This window comes from Bombus vosnesenskii, unplaced genomic scaffold, assembly GCF_011952255.1.
Source record: "Bombus vosnesenskii isolate JDL3184/JDL3185 unplaced genomic scaffold, Bvos_JDL3184-5_v1.1 scf7180000016261, whole genome shotgun sequence".
In the NCBI taxonomy this organism is placed as follows: Eukaryota; Metazoa; Arthropoda; class Insecta; order Hymenoptera; family Apidae; genus Bombus; species Bombus vosnesenskii.
This window is the reverse complement of record NW_022884330.1, coordinates 1,441,459-1,458,986: the sequence shown is the minus strand read 5'-3', so window position 1 is coordinate 1,458,986 and position 17,528 is coordinate 1,441,459. Positions and strand designations below refer to the sequence as shown.

The 17,528-nt window shown below is 41.4% G+C and overlaps 1 protein-coding gene across 5 annotated transcripts in view; it reads right to left on the bottom strand.

Moving 5' to 3' along the window:
- The window catches only part of LOC117241793 (ankyrin repeat domain-containing protein 50), a 216,515-nt gene extending 199,495 nt beyond the window's left edge, over positions 1 to 17,020 (bottom strand). For all 5 annotated transcript variants that reach the window (XM_033507911.1, XM_033507916.1, XM_033507914.1 and 2 more), the window contains exon 1: positions 16,368 to 17,020. The gene's annotated coding sequence lies outside the window, so the exon portion shown is untranslated. The remainder of the gene's footprint in view (positions 1 to 16,367) is intronic.
- Positions 17,021 to 17,528: the final 508 nt, after the last annotated feature.

Below are 17,528 nucleotides of genomic sequence, written 5' to 3'. Positions count from 1 at the left end.
TCGTTGTTCGGTAGGAGAGCTAGCAAGTGTATAGCATAGTACAGAGACGCTGGAACGAAGAAGAGAGAATCAATAATAAACTGGCATAGTGCCACAGACTATACCGCGGATGCATCTTTGCTTGGTCGAGCTCGATTCTCGAACAACGAATGGAGGAAAGCTACCGGCGACGAGACGGTGGCCGAACTCGCCTGTTTCGAGCAAGTTGATCGAACAAAGGCCGCTAACAAGTTTAATTTACTTCGGATTCAAGGGAAGGAAAAGTTTAAGTAACACAAGCTGACTTTTACTTGATCGAAATTAGCTCGCACTATGATTATACAGAGATTGTTGGAAATAATGGGAAACTGCTTTCCAACGAGTAATTATACCGCCGTGGCAAAAGAATAATGGCGAATCTGAATGGAAATAATTTTTAAATTGGTGAAATTGAACCGAACTTTCTCGCAGGCTGTAGGGAACGTTTCACTCGATCGATTATTAATAACAGCGACGAACTAACGCGCACTAACAAGTACGAAGACACAGAGGATTTTCACCAGCGACAAGTACACTTATCGCTGGGTCAACTAACGACTTAACGCAGTTTTATGTTTTACGTTTACACGTACACGTACTTTTCTGCATTTTTATCTATATATTCTTCATAAATTCGTAAACGTGTGCAATCTATCGATAAGATAGTCGATAAGCAGTAACGCTCGATCGTAAGTTCTATTTTTTCCAAACGATTCCTTTTATTCCATTGGCCCAGATGCCAAGATTACGCGGATCGAAAGAGTTTCGCGCTATTTCCCAACAGTATCGTAACATCGTACAATGAGAAAATACTTTTACGCGTTATACTTATCGTGTAACTTATCGAAGATAATGCCAATAAACTCGTATTTGAATGTAGCTGTTGGAAAAAGTATGCTTCGAATCTTTTCGTATTTGAACGTTCAAAGTTCAAGTTTCTCTCGACTCGGATATAGATCAGATTAATTACTCTAATCTGTGATACTTGGATCTTCGAATTTCTTCGTGCAATAAGAGTGGACAATCGAATAGACTCGACCATCTGTAACGATGAAAAGTAACTGGAAAAAGAATGGACGAAGAGACATTGGAACCATCTGAAACAACTAGGTCGTCGATCGATCTATAGATCGATAGAAAGACGATCGGGATCCAGAACGATAGTTGGCGATCGTAACGAATACGTTGATTCGATAATAAAGGTAAACTTCGGGCCATGTATACCCTGTGTGTCTAGGTACATATACGTGTGTAAATTGTACACAGAGGCGTGTAGGATGCACCCAGGTCGATTTCTGCGTGGCACCGGTTACCATAACGGTACTTGCGTCAACATGGCTCATCATGCTTCTAATAATGACTTGTCGATTTTTCAAATACCTGCTGCACCCTAATCTTTTCCCCTGTTCGCCCGTCAAACGTCGCCCCTTCTGTCGTAAATTAATCCGAGTAATCGTTTTATAATAACAGTACGTTCTTTGGTCGTCTACGACTTTTTCTCTGGAAGGAAAAACTTGCTACTTACGTGTTAGCGTTTATTCGGGCCGTTGCTCTTTGTACAACGATCTCTTTTACTTTCTAGGATGAGTCGAAACAAAATTTAGAAACGACTGGTTATTTCAGTCGTTTCTAAATTTCTTTCAAAGTGAGATACGACAGCTTTCTTTTTTTTTTTTTTTTCTTTCTTTTAACATTAATATTTGATCGACGAAATAGCTTCAAATGTTCGAGTCGAAGTGCAAACATACGATTACAAATTCAAAGAAGGTAATCCTAACGGCGTGCAATTACAGATTCGAATTGAAGTATTCAAATTCAGATATACGTAGAATTTGGAATTGCAATTTGCAATCAGAAGCCCAAGCAGCTTGCCTGTCGATGATCCAATTCGAATATGCCGATTAAACGCTGAAATCTAAAGGTTCAAGCTCGAAACAACATTTGCATTGTTAGATACTTTAAGTCGAAAAGTTCCGTTAGAATTTTCAAATTCGAATATCTAAATTCGAACAATTGAATTCGAATGGAAATATGGAAGCTCGCGGCGCTTCGATCGAAGCTATCGGAACCAATTGCCAATTCGGACATTCAAATTGAAATTGAAACGTGTCACCGGCCCGTTCGTCGACAGTTCATCAACATCTACGTCGCCTAATTCAGCCCTCGTTAAAAAACCAAACACAATCGCGTTCCTCCACTGGACCCTAATAAGCTCGACTCGAATAGGCTCAAATTAGATGGACATAATTAAATCCAAATTCCAATTCGAACATTCCAATACACGTGGAAAGCCAGCGCGTCAACCTAACACCGGTTTCTCTACTTTCTGCAGCTTTTTCCATCGTCCGGCTGTGCCCTCGATGGGAAACCAAACGCAATCGCATTTCCTCGCTTCTATCGTATCATTGCCCGTATAAATCAAATACTTAAATCCAGGTAATCAAACGCGTAACCCATTCAAACATTGCGATTCACGTGGAAACGTAGCAGCAGTTAACCTACCGGCACCCATTGGTCCACGTTCTGCAGCAGTCTCTTACGTCGTGTAACTCTACCCTCGATCGAAAACCAAACGCAACATCATCGACGACTGTAGAGCTGAAGCCCTCAAATGCTGATAATTAAATCCGATTTCCCATCCAGACTACCAAATTCGAATACGATCGCGGTCGCTCCACTCGATCATATCAGTCAGCCTGCCAGAACTTTGGTCCGGACGTCATCATCGACCTCTGTGTCACCTCGTCGACTGCTGTTACGAGAGCGAAGCTAGGGAAATTCGGTTGAAGAGGCAATCGCAGGATCGTGTTCTCGATCCTCTGGCTATAGAAACCGAAGAGAGCGAGAGAGAGAGAGAGAGTGAGAGAGGACAGACGACCGTCATCGATAACTAGGAAATCGCGTCTCCATAGTTCGCTGTCTCTCTCAAAAGGTTTCGTGGCTCGAGGCACCTTTGACTGCGTCGCTGCTCGCCTCGCTCCTCAGGAACGAAAGGAAGACTAACTCAGGGTCCTCCGCGCTCTCTCTCTCTCTCTCTTTCTCTGTCTTTCTTCCGCTTGGAGTACTGCCACTCTATATTTAAACGGGCCGCGCACCACCGGCACAATAGGCTTTATGCTAGCAATCAGTATTCTACTTCCGTGACTAGACATCGAGGCGCTCTCCGGCTATCGATTCGCTTCCTTCAATGTCAATAACCTGCGATGCTCGCCTCGATGACGGACGTATCGAGCCTCGCTGACGATGTCATCTAGCGACGGCCGATCATCGATTCTTCGATCATAGGCATTCGATTCTGTCTAGGCAAATCACTGCTCCACAGCGTGATCGATAACGAATTTTCCACTGGATCGGTGATTATACGTGTACAATAGCATGGGATATGAACGAGAGGAAATTTCGATACAAGTGCAAGTTTTAGGTCGTTTATCAGGCAACAGGTATTTGATTCAACGGGTTAACAGCAGAGGTTATTCGCTTTCGTTTAATTCCATCCATCGATCCTTCACTTTGGATATCGTAATACGGTTCTTGCGCTTCGTCCGACGAGTTTCCAACGAAGATATCAGGAAGACGATATTTTCACCGGTTAATTGATTTTCACGAGTATAATTGAACGAATAACAATATCTTGCGTTACGACCAGTCCTGTCGCCGAGAAAATTGAAAAGTGAAACGTTCATTTCGCTACAACTTAATTCCATGTTACAACAGCCACGCGTACTCCGCGCTCGACGAGTATATCCGTCGTCGCCTACTTGACAACGTCGCCAACCGATCTAGTCGAAATGTACGCAAAGTTTCCGAATATCGAAACTTCCAAATTTACTCGTCGAGCTGCTCTTTTGCTATCTCGTCCCTTGAAATCGTCAAAACCGAAGTTCGCGTATTAGGTTGTCCGTAAAGTTTCTTTCGTTTCATAAGGAAATAATAGACGCGCAATATTCTTTTGTTTTATATTAGCTTATCCAATCATGCACGAGCATAATAATAGAGATAGAACGAAATGGATCATACCTAATTCAATAATAAACAGAAATTCTTGTTCGTCCATTATCACCTTACGAAACGAAAGAAACTTTTCGGAGAACCTAATAATAGCTCGTACCTGTGCGTATCGGGTCGCTGTTAAGAGAAAAATCCAATCTCCGGGGAATTAAAGCAAACCAATTATCCTTCCATAAGCCGCGCAAAATTCCCTAGCAGAGATCCAACGAATCTTGCTGTTCTCGATCGGAACAAAAGCGCCGCAGATTTTCCCTTGTCCAAGCTTCTCCTACGTTCATAGAAGGAACGAATGGAACAGAGGGATGATGGATTTTCCTATTTGCGAGGTCAATCGCCCGACAAATATCTCGTCGGATCTCTCGATCGTAGCCGGAAGTGCTGCTGACGTTCGTCAACCGCGAAACGTCGATGACAGACGCACAAAGCGAGCTCGCAGGCAAGAGTAAAAATCAATTGGACGGGACAGGGAAATTTGTTAAGGAAAGCAATTTTTCAACGTTCTATGCTCGTAAAATATTCCAGCCCGACGTCTATCCGTGATCGACGACGAGAATTTTCGTATACGAAAGTAAATATTCTTAAATGGACGGCTATTATAAAGCGCGGATTAGCGTCAGTGTCAGTGTCAGTGCTTCTTCAGGGCTTTGTTAAAGTCCGTTGTAATGGCGAAACGTCGAGACACTTGTCTAAAAAGAAAAAAGAAAGAAGAACATACTCCAACCGCCGAGAGAACCAGCCTGCAAAAGCCTAAAAGATCTTGCAGGTCTCGTTTCCGTCTGTTTGTCCTCGTTTGGAGCTTTAAGAAACGCGAAATGTCGTGTTCGAGGCACTAACGGTCGAAGGAACTTTAAGTTTTAGTATATTTCGCGCTGTAAAATTTAATATCGTTCTTTATTTCCAGTAGAAAATATGCAGAAAATGATGAAAGACCGGGAGAGGATCGTCAAAGTGAAACGCGTGAAAATCTATATTCCTTCGATAGATGCTACTACGCTCGGAAATAAAATATGTATGCGAGAAATATTTTGTCGTATAAATGGAAATACGTTGGATATACGATATCCAAATAAAATATGCCAAAGAAATATTCCTTTCGTAACAAATTTCCCATATCTTCCCATCGTCGATTGAGATTAATCTTCGACTATCGCTCGGTAAAACATTCGGTAGTTGGATAAAATATTTTTAGGAAATGGCGTAAAATTCTCAATTCCTCGGCGATCGATCCAGCGTATTCGATACTTTCGTTTCGAGACGATTTTTTTCTCGTAGGATGAAGACAGGAAACATAGAAGGTTCGTACGTTACACGGAAAATTTGCACGAGCTCTGTTTATTGCGTGCAAGAACAAATGGTATTCGTCGCGATGAAATTTTCACGACGGTGTTCTCTTCGCGCAATTCCCATCGGTTTACCAGCTGGTAAACGAAAAAAGAAAAAAAAGTATATAAAACTAACATGACAGGGAATCGTTAAAATTCCGGTCCACCTCGGTTCGCGAAAACGGATCGAGAGGATTCGTCAAGCGTTCGCTACCAAACATCCTCCAAACTGCGTCGTACACGCGCGTGGGAATTACGAAGATCGCACGGAGAACAGCGAGCGTGCGATCTGCAAGATTAATCGCGCGATATTTATTTCGCTGAATTTAACTGGCGTGGAGTGTGTGTTTCAGGGAAGTGGAAATTAGAAAACAAGAGACGGAGCGACGATCGAAACGTTCGTAAACTGTAAAGAGGAGAACGGAGGCAAAGTGTACAGCGGCGTAAAAGGAAAAGTAGAGAAATATAGGAGAACTGTAGGAGACGACGAAGCGTAATGAAAAGAGCAGAGAAGCAGAAGAAGGTAAGTGGATGACACGAAATGAAACGCCCAAAGAAAACAGACCACGCGGTTCAAACGGTACGATGAAAGAAAATCCGAAGAAACTCTATCGAAAAAGAAAGAGAAATTGTAGGAAAATAGAAGATAAAAAAAACCAAACACGTTTAAGGATAATAAATAGAGAAAGGAGCAAGCAAACGAGGATAAAACGGAGAAGGTTTCCTTGGTTGCGATTTCATGCGGGAAAAAGCATCCCATGGCCAGGAATATTCTTCGCGGCGGGTCTGGCATATTCGCGCGTGCCAATATTAAATTCGTCGGTTCGGACGATCCACGAAACTCGTGGAATGCGAGAGAAAACATTCCTGCTTGGCTTCGGCCAGAGAGGGATCGTTGCCTCTCTCACGGTTTTCGATTTACGCCGTCCAACTCTCGCATCGATTCCTATCGGATCCGCGTTTCGTTCCATCCGCTCGTTTTTCGCGACTTCGTCGCCGTCCTTCCTCCTGTTTATTCATTAACATCGAGTATTATTCGATGGAATTCGAACGTTTCTTTCTACGAAGTCGTTTCCGCGTGCGTGATTGTTCCAAAGAATTAAAAATTTGATGGATACCGGAGGTGCAGCGGAATGGAATTTTTCATAGAAATTTTGTAGATTTGCAGAATTCATGGAATTTTACTGCGCAATTTAGGGGATTCGATCGCGAAACGATTTACTGGAAAATGATGGATGGCGAGCGTTTTTCTCTCATTGCATTATTTATCTATTCGTGTACCTTTCGTTCTGATTTTTACAGCGTAGATTCTTCTCCAAAGAATTCTCTCTAAAATTAAACAACAAACATACAGCGGTAAGTGTATCGAATCACGAAGAAGGAAGAATCGCGATCGTTCCATGACGCCTAATTCGCGTCCCACGTTTACCTCTTTATCGCAGCCTAACGTGGTCCAGTCGATTCGTCGACTCCAATCGATACGATGAACGCAACTTCACTTTTTATAGCTGTTCTCGTATCAAAATAAAAACGCCGCTCTATTATCCGTTTTATTCCGCGTCATTTTCAACTTTTACTTCCAATCTTTACCGCGTTGAACAGCGAAAAATAAAAAATACGTTGCCTCGACTTCTTCCAACTACCATACAATTCAGATGTTAATGCGAATCGATACGACCTAACCGCCGACGAAGAGCACGCGCACGGATCCATACGAGAGAATATTAAGCGGAGAATATTAAGCTCGTGAACCCTTCTTCTTCGACCTTCTATTGGCTTGGCAACTAAGTGATCGCGGATTTTCTCATTAGATGGTATTGACAAAATCCGCAATCCCTTAGTTGCCAACGCGATAAATCACGAGGACGAGAGAAACCGTCCGTCGATCGTGCAAGAGCCACGAGCGGTTTCTCGAAGCAGCCCGAAGGAAGCATTCCTCGATCGTACGGAAACGTGTACGACGACGAACGAAGGAGGGAAAGTGGCCGAGGAATCGGCGGCAGCCATCTGCGATCTCCGTACACGAGTAATAACTTCATGTTAGCGAGCAGTTGTTTGCATATCGTGCGGTATAGTTAGGTATAGCTGGCCTCGCCAGGCCAGATTCGACCGGCCTCGGGTCAACGACGCGAAACGCCGATCGTCGCCACAGAGACGAGACAGTTTCCTCGAGACGAAACTTTGCTGGAGCTCGTTGGCAACGCGGTGAGGAATCGTCTACCGTGTTCGATGGTCCGGTAACGTCGAACGTTACGCTCGTTCTTCCGGCTTGCAACGTTTCGGAGGAAGCTGGGTTTCTTGGTCGAAGCGAGTCGGATCAACGAGGGACACGATACGACGTCTGGCCTCGTCTCCAACCAGAGAATAAAGCTTTCGCCTCTTTCCACGATGGTTCTTGGTTCTTGGAAGGACGAGTTTTATTTTCCACGGATTCGATTTATCGACGGATGGTTCTTCAGGCTGATCCTTTCTTATCTTTATTTGCAAGAATGTGGATTTGAAGAGGAACGCGAGTAGGAAAAATTTCAAAGCGCAAAGATTCACGTAAATGTTGCGAATAATGTACGAAAGTATATAAAATACAGAGAATTTAGCATCTGTTACGGTGTATTATAGCGAGTGAAACAAGTCTCTGCTAATAGGTTTTAGTCTTCTATTCGTCTTTCAAAAATATGAATTTGTACAAATATTTGCGATCTAACGATCAGTGTTTTTGAAAGGATTTGGATTTAGCGTGAAAATTACTCTCGCGTCGTGTAATTTTATGTTTGGATAAAAAGATGAAAGCTAGAGAGGACGATTTCCATTCGAGTTTCTCACCCGTGTTCTTCAAACGCTGTCGAAAGAGATTAAGTTGCGACGGGACCAGTAATGAATTTAACGAGAAAAGATGTAGATGGAGATTGGTGTATACTGTGTGCAATTTCATACTCCAAGAGAATAATTTCCGTAAAAATTTTTTATGCAAATTCCTCCAACGTTTTCGCAGGTTTTTTTTCGATTTTTCAACCTACAGATGAAATTCATCGATTTTATCTGACGCGCGATGATAAAATCGACGAGTTTTATCTGACATTCGATTAAACGTTTCAAAAGAACGTATTTATAAGCAACTACGATAAAGGAAATATAATCGCTCGACTGTACGATAGAAATATATTTAGAAAGGAAAGGAAGCGCAGCACATTGAAGCGAAAAATTGTAAAATCAATCTGCAGTATAAAATCAACAATGGAACAGCTGAAAGAGTGGTTTCCATCGATCTAAAATTTTGTTCGCCCGCTACGACCTACGTACAATAATGTCCCGAATCAACGAATGGAGTAAATTGCTCGTGTGCAGTATGTGGGAAATACAAAACTTCGAATACGATCTTCTCACGAAATTCGTGTTCAGCACAATATCGCACACGCAAAAAATATGAGGCAAATCGATGACCCGAGCTTCGAGTTCCATAATCGAGTACACGTGCACTCGATCGCAGCTTTTCCAACCGAATTTCTTTACACGTAGTAAATGCGCATCGCAATTTTATACGGTCGTAGGCGTGTGAATTATAAGAAAAAGATGAAAAAGAAAAGTAGTAATTGTATTAAAAAAATAATTACACAATTAATTAAGTAAGAGTAAATACGATTATTATACTTTATTTTAGTATAGTAATTTTGAGTTGATAACGTGTGAATTTGGACAATTTGTTTCAATTTTCACGCGTGTATTCTGTTGAATTATTATTTATTAATATGTTGCTAAGACTTCGATCTATACTTTTACTTTCGTATTGCGCGAAATTATTATTTTTCGATAAACGATGCATCGAACAAGATATCAGTTCGTATTGTTGTTCATTAAGCGGTACATCGATCGAAAAAACATCATTGTTAACTCGTATATCATTATAAAATATAAACGTTGGAAAGTTGGTATCGTCAAAGAATTTATTAATCGTTTGAATCGGCGAATGTTTCTGTAATTCAGTGTCAGGTATGGGCAACTTTTATAAATCGCCCTGGCTCGATCTAGCAAACACGTTTAACGTTTGAATTTTATCCAGAGATAGAGTAGCTGTCGCATTTATCAAAAATATTGGAAACGTGAAAATTTCCAATGGAAACGGTAACTCATATTTACTGAACCCGCGTAAAGATTAAGTTAACGCAATTAACGAGAAACTGTCCGGCAATGAAATGTAGCGCTGTGTATCAGTTTTTCATTTTTACAGTGCTGCAGCTGAAATTCGTGGAATAGAGTTATCGGTATCGTTATATATTCCGGGCCTTTTTTCCATTCGCTCGTAAATTTTCCAGCATACCGGCGCCTCCTCAAGTAATTTTACAATTTACCACGATTTTCTATAGGCTCGTTCCGATAAACATATACCCTAACTTGCTAAAAGAGATCGTATCACCTGGCAATTATCAAATTTGATAATCGTTAAACGATAATTTCACGTTATATCAAATTTGACGATTATCAAACGATAATTTCTTTCAATGATCGACAGATTAACTTGCTGGCAGTATCCTAATTGTTCGATAAAATTACGCTACTTTGCGCAATTCAATGCAATGTCGCAATTCAAATTATTTAACATCTTCGACTTCAACATCTCATCGGAGAATCTCAAAATCCAAAGACTATCAGCACCCTGTTAAAAAACATTGAATTGTAGAAGGCAAAATGTGCTCGCTATTGAACGAATAATCGATAACTTTGGACTTTCTATTCCAAACTATTATCTATTTATCCTCGAAGAATGTAATTTTCTTTGTTCTATCGCTTCTTCTAGCAAATCGATTGATATAATTATATTCGTGTTTCGATAAAACTCAAAATTACAGTAATTTGTCAGAGGAACTGGTATATTTATAATGACCGCAAGCCAGTCATTTTGATGGATTTACAATGACCGATCGGCGAATCGTACGAGATAATTTGTAAATGTGACAAGTCCTTTTTATGCCAGAGGAATAAAGAGAGAGAGAGAGAGAGAGAGAGAGAGAGGAAGAAGGAACACACATTATTAGCGTTATAAACGTCAGTTTAATGCTTCAGGATATACCAAGGAAAAAATAAACGCAACCGCGGCAGAAAATTCCTTTTCCACGGGTCAAAGCAGCCACGTCACCGCTCGAGCATCCGATCCTCGAAGGTTACCATTCCACGATTCCTTCCTCGATCCTTGCCACATCCACTCAACCCTACATTTCCTCATTTTTCAGCGAGGAATCATCACCTGCTACGAGATACCCTGTACACGTTTCGCTGCCTAAGTGGGGGACAGAACTGGATTTGAAAGAGAGAAGAGGCTAATAAGAACGAAACTTATCACGGTTGGCAAGCGAACGATAATTTAAGAGTCGAATATCGAATTTACAATAATAATGGAGCGCGAAAGAATGAAAATTGATCGAACAGAAAAGGCGGAAGATACAATACGTGTTCTGTTACGCACGATCTTATGAATACGAACGCAAGGAATTTCGACAACGAGAAAAATAATCGTGTTTTCGCTAGATTCTTCCGACTGGTTTATTCGCCTTGTTTCGCCGCGAAAGACTCGCCAAGATTCAAAGAACGCGTTAATTTACTTTTATCTCGGCAGGATCGTCGATGTCCTTGGATCTGCTACAAGTTACTAGGCCAACTTTTCAAGGAACGTTTCAACGAAAGGAAAGACTTGGCCGCGAAATTTGCAACGAAACGCCCTATCCACGTCGACGGCGACTCTCTCGTGTTCTTCTTAAACCCAAGAGATTTCTCAGCGCTGGAAAAACACGATTAAGTAAAAAACGATGTAAGGAACGCAGCAGGGTTACGAACGACAAGGAAAATAATCTTCTTAATCCGAAAACAAACTCCGCTCGCTCATCCGCGTTACTACGATCCATATTTATAGGAAAAAGCTGTTCGAGAGAAAAAGCAAATGGCTGAACGAGGCCGAAACGTCTTGCGCGTTACCTCGAATCTCCGTGGAACGAGTATAGGATCTGTTGCAGAGGTTACAAGGGTTCCCTTCGAGGGAATTCCAGGAGGAGACGGCCACGTTCCCCGGAAACGACAACGCGATCCTTCCATTTACACCGTGTCACGACGAGTTCGGGACACCGTCGGGAGAGAAGCGGCCGGGTAAACGAGATAAATAGAGGGGGAGGCCCGGGGGACAGAGGAATATATTTGCATGGGCGAATTGGAACACCTGGATGCGCGTGTATGTCCGCTGAGAGAAATTGCACGGAACGTCCTTGCTCGTTCCAGGCGAAACCGAGGGCTGGTTAATTCGAGGAAAGTGTCCGGCTAATCTGTGCTGCGATTTTCTCCGATGACTTCCACCAGCTCCATCTTCTTCAAATCGCTTTTTTAGTTATATTCTCGCTCCGTGTGTGCACGCGTTTAAATTCCTGTCGTTCATTTTAATACCAGAAATATACACCAGTTCTCTCTTATTTAATATTCGTATCCCGTCCTTAAACGAGTATTTTACTGGCTAGTATTTTACGTAGTTTTGAAAGAAAATTAAAGATCTACTTGTGTAAACGGAAGCGAGTAAGTAATTCAAAAAAACATTAAATTACGTTGTAACGTTGCGACGTACGATATCGATGTAACAGACATACCACGTACTATGAAAAAGAACATATGGTTTCCAGAAAATATATTCGAACCAAGTCTAACCAACCTATCCTATTCTACTTATCCTTCTCTAATAAGTCTAAATGTTAAACTCTACCCTTACATTCTACCCTTAAAACCAAACAAAACAACGTTTCACAGACTTTACTTTTATCCTTCGGCAGTCCTTCTGGCATTCGTAAGAATAACAGAGTGGAAGATTTTCTGGGACCATTTAACCGATTCAGAACGACTAGAAAAAAACACACACGGAAAGAAGCTTCAAGGTAAGAGAGAAAAGCGAGAAGCAGCTGGCTGGATGACGTCACTACCTGTCTTACAGGCTCTGCCAACACCCCTTGGGGTATGGGTCAATCCTGGTACACAGCCGAGAGTTTTGTCCAACTATTCCAAGTGGCGCAACTTCATTTGCGTCCGGACCACATTTTCCGGAAACGCTATACGCGGTGACTGCTAAGTTTCCTCAAGTATTTCCACAGAAGGTTACATAACGTCTCGACGTGCCCTGTCTCTATGCGGCTGTAATACACGAAGGCGAGAAGGTATTCCACTTGCAAATTTTGTAGGAAAATTTAACCATATGCCATCAAGGACGAAGGCATTTTCCTGTTGTTTTGCTACTGAAAGCGGCCAACGAGCCGATAATTGTGGTATCGGAGATTTAATTGAACAAGCGGGAATTGCAGAGTTTGAGGGAAAACGGTGAACAGTGGGGAAATTAATCGTTCGGAAATGTGAACGTTCGAGCGTCCAATTTTTATACATTCGAGAATTGATATTTTTATGAAATTAACGTTTGGAGAAGGATCGAAGCTGTCGATATTTAATTATCCCCTGAATATCGTTCTTCGATTATTTGCAACGATGCGGTAAAAAATGTCATCCGTATCGATGAGGAAAACATTTAAAAAATGCTTCCTCTCTATATTGAATTTAAAGTATTGTCAAGTATAGAACTATATGCACAATATTCGTACGGAATATTTTAGTAACGCGTATCATTCGTTATCCATTCGACAGAGATAAATATTGATTAATAATTGCTCGTATGGCATTGGTAAACGTCTGAAAAATTGTGCGCAACGATAAAGCGAACACCCCGTGCATTTTTTTTATTTGCCATTATTTATACTTTCTATATAGACGTAGAACAATCGAAGAGGAAAAATCGTGCGAAAAAACGATTTCAATTATAATCGAGTAAGCACATTCTGCCAGCTAATTAAAGTTAGTAGCTGTAATTGCGCAGCGCTCTGTATATATTATTATACCCCGCCATTATCTAGTATTTGTATGAGAATAATTAGCGGAATGATTGTGGTTAACGACTAATTAACGAAGTTAGTATACGGGCAATCTTAATGTACACCATTGTAGCACGCCTTCAAATGGTTCATTTTCAACGTTAACGTTAAGTTAGTAAATGGCGAACTGCAATTTTCCTTTTATATAGCTTGATTCGTTTTAATTCGTTCCACTATTCCATGTAACTGTTCTTGGATAATGAACGACGCAATCGATCTGTCATTTAAATTTAAGCGCATGTCGATGAAGAATACGTTACGCAAGATGATGTCACGACGTTGACTCACAGGTTGATTTAATTTAATGGGAAAAGAAGCGTAACGTAGGTTAGTGTCAAACGAACAAGACGAATAAAAAATATCTGGAAAGAGGTTACACAACGTACGTAATAGAAATAACACTTAAATATTCTTTTCTTTAGTCAGACTATTATAGATTAGGTTACGTAAAATATTCCTTAACCTACGCTTACATGACAAATAGATTTTCGTCGGTATCGATCGTCGATAGACGATAATTCTAGATTCAATTTGTTGGTAATTACACAGAAGTAATTAACTGTTCCGAACGTTTACGACAGACTTAACCTCTTAATGCTTTGTACGATATGTACATATGTTACATACTAAGTGTATCCATTTTGAAGGAGATTTATAATCATGAATATCTTAATCGATCTATGTTTATAACATTATATTCAAATAATATTATTCATTGATTCCAAATGTTATCAATATAATCATAACAATCGCGATTCACTACAGTGTTAATGAAATTTCAAAATATTTTATGTAACACATACGATGTATGTGCTTATACGCAAAAGTGTTTCTATAGTATGCATTCAAATGAGCCAGTGTATGATTCACTATTATTATTATATTATACGACTACATAATCTTTTGTTAATAATTCGAGCATTAAAGTGTTAAACGTATATAAAACGCAGCCAGATAAAGTTACAACGTTGTAAGATATTGCAAGTTTTATAAACTACCGTTAGTCACGATACATCATATAAAATAAGGTTATGTACGAACCAATATAGCGAAGATCACTTCGTAAATCCTTTTGTTCGAATGAAACACACCCGTAAAAGCATCCCATTGCGAAAGGATCGGTCGTTCACGGAAGAAAATGTTAATTAAAATGCTTTACGTTCCGATCGCGTTTAATCGCCGTTAAGGTCAACGGTTTCCGATCGCCGATACACACTACTTCAGACGCGTGTACTTATTTATGTACTTGTAACAAATATAACGTAATTCGAGCGCTTAAGATAAGGACAGCGAATCGAATTAAAACGGGAAACGTATCCGGTTCTACGGCTAACGGCTAATTACTTGACAATAAATTCAAACTACGATTGAACGTCGCGTCGAATCGAATGGTTGCATGAAACGAGAGATCGATTGTATGTGCAAAAGATGCCAACGACCGGCGGCCGGCGACTCTTTCTAAGTGGCGACTCCTTTCAACCGTTTCTTTCTCAAATTATTATCGACCAAGTAATTCGCGTAAACAATATCGTAACGTCTTCTCCGAATTTACTGCTATCGTTGCGCCAAAGAAATCAACACGGATTGTTTTCATCGTAAATGCAAGTGTGAACTTTCTACGACTTTCCAGGGCATGTATTCGCAAAGGAAATTAAGGTTAGTCGTGAACAATATCGATTCCACCATATTGAATTCTTGTTTCTTGTTATTAAAGCGTGCGATAATCTAAAAAATAAATAGTTATTAAAGGAATACATAACAGAAAAAAAAGATGACAAGTTCTCGTTATGTTATCAGTCTTTTAATTATTTTCATACTTTCTTTATAACGCTTATGTGATTGTAATACAAATACTCGAGTGCTTTCTCACGTGATTTCAATCATTGTATACGAGTAGGTATTCCTGAAAGAATATATATTCTCATGTTTTTTTCATTACACTTCCCGTCGTCGTACCGTATCGACTAACAAATGGTTATAAAATTTTTGAGCGATTTCAATTTGGATACAATGGAGGAATAGCGAATAGGTTGCGAAAAAAAATGGTGTCCGGAGAAGAAATTAATATGGCTTTCAAAATGCTGTCTCCGCGTCGGATATACGAAACCCGCACGTTTTCCTCCAACCAGATGGTCTATTCACATAACACTCCATTCAACTTCTTTACAAACGGCTACCATGTTCCCAGTGATCTTCCATTAAACTTTCGAAAATTTGCCGAAAGTTTACCCCTTTTAATGGAGGCTTTAATAACTCCGCGCGAAGAAGTGTCTTTTTCATTCGATTCCTTTTATTACCGAAACTGTTAATCACTCTTCCATAAAGAATATTCGTCTCAAATCGGTAAAATTTAGAAATATTTTGCGTAAAAAACAGCAACGGTAGTTACGAGGTCGACAATTTCAAATTTCGTTGCATATACATACATACAGTGGCTACGAATAGCATCTATTCATAACCTTAGTTTCCAATTAAGCGTTCTTCTATCAGGTTTTCATTTTTATAGTATCAAATCTGTGATATCGTAAATAACATCCATGACAATGACAAAGATTACGCGATATACTCGATACTTCGTTAGTAGAAAAAATTGAATATCCACTGAACAAAAATATCTCTCGGTATCAGTTTAATTTCAAAGGGTTAGAAAAAAATTGACAACCATCGTTTTTGACGCGAACTCTTAAATCCCACGCACACAGAGGGCCATAGAGCCGCACGACGGCTGCCCAGTCGAGACTTCTTCGAGACAATCGCGCGCGTCTCACGGATCGCGAAGAAATCGCATCGTCGCGTCGTCTAACCTCAATGACACAATCGAGCGGAGGCAGTGAACTTCTCTCTGGCGTCGGACTATTTCAAGCTCTCGAAACGCGGCAGGACAAGAGAGAGAAGAAAACCAGTTCACCGCGCGCGTAGAGCTACGTGACTTACGTAAAATATAATACGCTTCCGAGGAAAGATGCGTCGTAACACACGTAAATACGTATGGGTACATACATACACGTACACATAGACGCACACGTACACGTACGTCATCACTTGGATCATTACTCGCAAAGGACAAAATTCATCGACTTACGTCAACTGCAGCTCCACTCTCAATCGATACACCACGATGTCTCTCTCACACTCTGTTCGTCTGCGTTGCTCTTTCACAGCCGTTCGCTTCGTCCCTTTGTTCCTATCGTCCCGGTAGATTCTCACCAATAAACACCAAAACAAAATCGAACAGGGATAAACGCATAGAAGGAAGGAAGGAAGGAACACAGGACTGTATATTTTCGACAGGATCTTCCTTCGTCACGATAATCACGGAGAACGGCGAAACGATAGGAAATAAGGGGGGACTAGCACGAATAGAGAGAAAGAAACAAGAGAAAAACGTCGAACACAACACACACGCGGGCCGCGATTCCGGCGCACAGCTGGTGGAACGTCGTCGCGCGCGTTACGCTGTGTCGGCCACTCGAAACTCCGGCTGGCGTTTCAAGGGCAAGGCTAGCCCTCGTCGTCGAAGGAACGCGGTATTATCATGGCTGTACGAATGAATGGTTACGCGTCCAACGATGCGAAAAACGGATTATACAACGAGTGACCTTGCCGCGAACCGAACCGAATTTTCGTCGTAGAGAATCGCAATCGACCCTGGTCGAGCTTTTGTTCCGTATCAAGAGGAGAAACCGTGCTCGTCGCGAACCGACTCCCTCGATGGACGCGACGATACTGAGGCGCCGGCGTGTTTATTGCCCCCACCACCGACCGCCCCCCGCTGCTTCTACCGACCTATCCCCACCACTCGCGCTCTCCTCTTTCCTTCTCCGTTTGAACCATGTAGGACTCTTCCCCTATCACGCTGCTCTCCCTACCACCAGCTTCCCATTCGACCCTCTCCTACCTTCATCCCGGGGTCTCAGCTGTCCTACGGGTGTTCTGCTTCAAAACCTTCTCCCTCCTACTCATTCTATCGTTTTATCCTCGTTCCTTCCGCGTCCTTTCCCTATTTCTATTCCTGTCGCTCGCAACCCTGATCCATCCTCAACATCCTTGTTCGCTAACGATTCCCCTACGTTGTTCCTCTCTTTCGTTATCCATTTCGCTCTTACCTACGTCGTTTAAGTTGGACCATTCCTTTCTTTCACGCGGTTGAATTCGAGTCATAAACTGGGTCGTTATGTTCACGGTGGCACACGCGTGTTTTCGTCGTTCCTCGAGCTCTTTCTCGAGTTTTCTAGGGAAGAGG